The following is a 6,000-nucleotide window of genomic DNA, read 5'->3' as shown; positions in this document are numbered from 1 at the left end:
AGCTGTCTTTGCAGTCAGAGTGCATTTCTGTGCACGACAGACTTACCAAGGAACAAAGTCACTACAGTGCCACGCGCTGCCTGGAACATGGTGACCGCATGGAGAGACGGAGCAAGCAAAGCGGAAGGAGAGGTGGTGGTGGGAGTGGGTGGGGAGGAGAAACGAACCACGACCTCAGACTGTGCGTATCAAGTTCATGGCCACCAACCGACGTGACAACATCGATCAGGCACATCAGGCGCTTTTGTGCAGGCCGCCCGACTACCTCACCCTCTTCCCCCCTCCACCGCCATTCATGTTGCCGCCAGGTCTGTTCCTCGACGCGCGTGTCGCCCTGGACGCGCGCGGATATCTCGCACCTTTACCTACGATAAGATGGACTGGCTGTATACGTCCCATGGGCTCATTGATAAGCCGAGCTTGTGGGAAGGGAGCGAAATTATGGGGTGGTGGGCTTGTCAGCAAGGTGTGACATCCTTGTGACTTACTGGGGTGCTGAGTCAGCTTCATTCATCGATAGGCGAGTGCGTCGGTGTGAGCGTGAGATAGCGAGAGGGTGAGAACGGAAATGCTCTACACTTTATTGTTGATGCCACAGGCTCGTCACAAGGGATGTAAAGAAGAAGGGGTGAAAAAAAGAAGAGTATACGGGCAGCAAGGTCAAATCTGCATAAAGAACAGCAAATTTTAAATTTAAACAAAAGAATATGTTGTCATTAAACTACTAATGCCTTTGAAATAAACAGAACTAAAATTCTTATAATTGTCAATTTAAATTCAAGTTTAAACAGTTCCCTTCACACTCCTTCTTTTCTTGAATTTATTTTTTCTCACTCTCTTTCACACTCATGCGCGATTACTCATACTTCAAGAGCATATATCTTCTAATGATTCTCTTTGGCAAGTTTCCTCACGACTATGTACTGCGCAAATAATCTTTTTTGAACTATTCAGTGAGTGCAGCTCGCAGACATTTCGACGGTAATGTGTAATTTTCTTGCAATAATCGTTTCACCAATTTCTCTTGCTCTTCAACCCCCAGCTTTTCCGTTTTGAAATGAGTATAGCAAAAGAAATGTAGCTGGGGCTAGGGGCTCCGCTCACTCACCACTAAAGCAAGTCATGCCAATCTCACCTCGCATCATTAACAACACAGAGCGGTGACAAAGCGCCTGCCAGGAGGTGACCTGCAAGCGGCATGTGGCATCAAGTCCCAAAGGTCATAAGCTGTGTTATAGTCCTTGTCGCAGGCGAGGCGATCACGTGACTCGACGATGACATCATTGGTCCTGACGACTGGAAAGGGCCGTTGACCCATTTGAGGTAGACAAGATGACGAATTTTAGAAAAATCTCGTTCTCGTACAGTTTCGTTTTCGTTTGGCTTCATGCATATTGTTATTGTATTATTTTGTTTTATAACAATTTATTTACGAGGATACTATGTCCCTGTCCCAAAAGAAAGAGAAAAACAAATTGGAGCGATAAAGGGACTGTGAGGCAGAGCGGAGACAGGGAATCGACTCACACACATTCACCGATTAATTACGCTCGTGACAGGAGCGTACAGACAATGCAAACTGGCACCAGAGAGGTGAACACGTGAACAGGTGTGCTCAGAGGTTTTGTTCGAGAAATCATCCTGGATGGTGTATTTTAATTCTTCTGACATCTGCAAATAGTCTACTCTGGGCCTGACTGAACTCAGACCATAAGAGTTTCCCAAAAATCTTACTGTACAGACATGATGATGTAAGGATTTATACAGTGATCAATTAACAGTCCAAAGGTCATGCACAAAGTTGAACATTCTTCGTTGGTTCAAAGAAAAGGGGATCTATACCAACATCCCCTAGCATATGGTGAGGTTTCTTTAGGTACAGTGTAAGCGCCCAGCCACATCACAGACAGGAAGCGCCAACAACATCAAGTCGACAGTTCAGGCAGCTCAGAAAAATATACGCTGACAGCAGTTCGCGGGGTTCATGTCATGTGAATCATGATGCACGCAGTGGCAAGGGCCTTGGCCCACCTGACCGACCTGTGGGTGTGTACAGTCCATGCACGTGGTGGAAGAATTTGTGATAACGATGGGTTTTGATAAGGTCTGCGAAATTGTGTGTGTGTGGGTGTGGGTGGTGTGGGAGAAAAGGAAGGAGCGCAAAAGATTTTAAGACTCCCACAAATATATTTGTGAAGGCTGAGAAGTACAAGCTTTCCCAAATGACGGGTTAAGTTGTCCAAATACGACGAGACAATTATTACTACACAAGTATATGATTTAACTCCCACAACTCTTCCCACTACTTCTCAGATAAATACAAACTGAGCTATTTCTATCAGTTACGACAGTTTAACAGCTGTGTTAAATACTTGGATAAGAGTTTTTTCCAGTTACGATACGAAACAGGATTTCACATCGCGTAAAAATGTGCGGAAATCAAATAAGAGAGCTCCAAATCGAGTGAAAAAAAAATTTGCAAAGAGAATCTGAAAATATCAACGATTTGGCTTTGGGTGTAGGTAGGAAAGTGGGTGTAGGGGAGGTGTTGCAAAACGATAAAAAGTTTAAATCGGAGATCTCATCGTGAAAGACATTTTGTAATCAAAGCGGACATGAAAGCAGAGGGATTATTACTGGTTATTAAATGCTAGGGGAATAGATTTATACATATAAAACATGCCATTAACAAAGCAGTTTATCAACATTAGAAATCCTGAACACACATATACATTGGTGTGCACCCTTGTTTCTGGAATTGGATGATGCAACTCACAATTAATGTGTTCACAGGAGAAGGGAAGAGGATCTTTAAGAAAAATAAAACTATAACAGTTATAATCGAGGATTTGAATCAACTTACAAAAATATATTATGTCTGAACAACTCTAGAATTTTATAGAAATAAACAATAACAAAACTTTAAAATGCTTTAGAGCTCTTTAACGAAAGAATTCACGGAGATATAAAATAAGATTCTGGAACCTCTGACAGGATACAAGACTAGGCTTCAACTCGTCCCATTGTTTTACTCCTTTACAAAAGGCTGCGGCCTTCTCTAGTGAACCCAGTAAAATAAAGTGGGCTATAACTAATGCCATATCATCAATGATTGCATTAAATAATAGAAAGCACCAGTCACGAATCATGTGTTTATTATTATTATCAGTTAAGTACCCTTTTTTGGGAAGCCATAACATTCTTTGTCGGTGACCAAATCCAACATGATGTAAAGTCAATACTACGGCCAAGCTTCAGCTGAGGAAGGAATGTGGATTTCCACAAAGAAGCAGTAGCCTGTCTCTTGGTTTATTACAGTTCCTTGTGTGTCATCACACGATTTTAAGCAAGATGCCATCTGCCTGTTTGTAGTGTACGATCTGCTTTCTTTTTAGCACTGAGCTCACTGGGCTGGTTTGGGTTTTTCTTTCATGGTGTTCTTTTATTTAGACATGGTTTGAAGCAAAAAGAAAAATTCCCTCACTAAATATCACCGACATTAGCTTTAGCAGCTAGCAGCACATAAAAGTGGCTTCAACGAAATGTCTAGTCTACTAGCATAATAAAATGCTAAAATGTCCCTGGGTGTTGACAGCCGACATATGACGTGTCATTATGCTAAAAATAGGCATGACTTACACAAGGGCTGAAACTTTTAATGGAAAAGCCTAGAGCGGGAGATGAAATCCCTGCACGCGAACATGATGACAAGAAAGTGCCACGTCTGGTGATCGCGGAGACGTGAGATAAATTACGTGACTGACGTGAGAACGGTGTGGCAGTTGAGAGAGAGATATTTAAACGGTGTGGAGAGACTCTGCACACCCTCTCTCAAACACACATGCACGCAAGCACACACACACAATTAAGCTAGCATGAAGACCAATGTTAGAAGTTTCACACCTACTAAGGCTTTAATGCATCAATATTCTAATTACTACCTTGTCCATTTTCATTTTCCTCTTCTTTCATAAAGGCTATTAATGTGGGATTTCGGTGTTTGACATTTTTTTTTCTCTCTTAAGGACGCAGGCAAGAGACAAAAAAAAGTGTTTGCTTACGCTGTGAATTGTCATTGTCATTCTATCACACACACACAAAAGAGCACAAATATTCATCTCATCCTATTGTGTGTATATGTGCTTGTTTGTGTGTGCTCGAGTGCGTTGTTTTTGTAGGTTCTAGAAATTATAAGGCAACTATTGAATTGAAATCCAGTCACTTCCAGCCCACCCCACCCCACCCCCTTTTTTTTTTTTTTTTGCATTGAAGTTTCTATTAACTTTCTCTATAATTCACTGTCGACGTACTAACAACCGCTGACAAAGCTGTCCCCACCTCTTCGCTTTATGGCAGTGTTGGGGGTGGGGGGGTAAAAAAAGGAAGGCGTTGAACTTTGGCTCTTTTCTTTCCACAACGTCCATGTCTCATAAGTTGTGTTATTAAAGGTTCCCAGCCTCGCCTTGCAAAGGCAAGTAACCTATGTAAGGTCTTCAGTAGAGGTCGCACAATGCGTCAACGATGGGGAATGTAACCCATAATGATGATATTGATATTAGTTATAAAATGGCGAGGGTCACGAAGGGTCTGTGAGCTTGTCAGCTCGTATCACATAGCCAGGGATTCATTTGTGACATCCGCACTCAATGACACCCCTGCTCAACTGTTGGAGGGGACTTCTTGGATGTCCAATCACTCATCGTGGGGAAAATGTTCACTACACGCACTAGTTCCACAGATCGTTAAGCGACTGACTACACTTTCCGTGGAGATGACAGAAGTATGACAGGTTCTGAAGCACATTGACTACGTAATTTAAAGGCTGGATGTTCCAAAGTCCGGTAGCTGTAAGAGGTACGAACTGTTACTGGTTCGTTGTTCGTAAGGTGCAGCATTTCGCTCATTTTACCTTTGGCTGATAAACCATATGTACCTGTCCTCAGACTCGGCAAAAGAAATATTGCAGTCACGCGTTTGATCTCGGTAACGCTCTGCTCTACAGTCGCCTCTCCTCGTAGTATAATATAAAAGAAAGCAATACCCCTCTCAAAAAAAACAAACAAACAAAAAAGCAAAAAACCCCAGAAAAACCAAACAACAAAAAAACAAACAAACAAACAAAACAAAACAAAAAAAAAACAAAAAAACAAAACAAAAAACCAACAACAACCAAAAAGCAAAAACAAAACAAAACGGAAAAGCCAACAGGAAATTCGGGGAAATGTCATTCGCCGGCCGCGACAAACAACAATTTGCTGCAAACGTTTGCACGATCAATTAATGTCAACGATCAGAGACCCCAAACACTTTTCCCCCGACAGTCATCTGCGACCGAATGTGACGAAACAAGCCTCCAATCATATGTCAGGATGGAGTACCCTATCTTGGTTCATAAAAAGGATATTTGGCAATTTGGCTCGCTTGCTTGTGAAATGCACTTGTGCGATGGCGTGACTTTGTTGTTCAGATCACACGTTAACTGTATGAGTGTAAAATATGTAAATATATATATATTACTTATTTTGTTTATGTTTGACGTGGTGACGTCCGTTGGCTATGCTTGTGTTTCCAGTGTTGTCCATAGGAATGGGAATCCCATGGGAATCCCATGGGAAACGTCCCATGGGATGGGATGGGATGGGATGGGACAGCACACATTTGTATTTCCCATGGTAGTCGATACTTGATATTGCAAAATAAATTTACTGTTATTTCATTCATCAAGGATTTAAATCTTTCCTCTGAATCATCTATTATATGTGAAGTAGCAGGAATTATAGAACAAAAGCCGAAAAGTGGTTTTCAGTGTTGTCCATAGGATTGTTAATACCATGGGAATCCCATGGGAAACATCCCGTGGGATGGGACGGGATGGGACAGGCATATATTGCCATGGGATGGGATGGGACGGGATAGAAAAATATGTCCCATGGACAACCCTGTGTGTTTCTATACGGGTGACTGTAGTTTGTGTATAGCGTCTAGAGCTGCCCTTCATAC

Source organism: Pomacea canaliculata, linkage group LG9, assembly GCF_003073045.1.
Source record: "Pomacea canaliculata isolate SZHN2017 linkage group LG9, ASM307304v1, whole genome shotgun sequence".
In the NCBI taxonomy this organism is placed as follows: Eukaryota; Metazoa; Mollusca; class Gastropoda; order Architaenioglossa; family Ampullariidae; genus Pomacea; species Pomacea canaliculata.
This window is presented reverse-complemented; position numbering follows the sequence as displayed.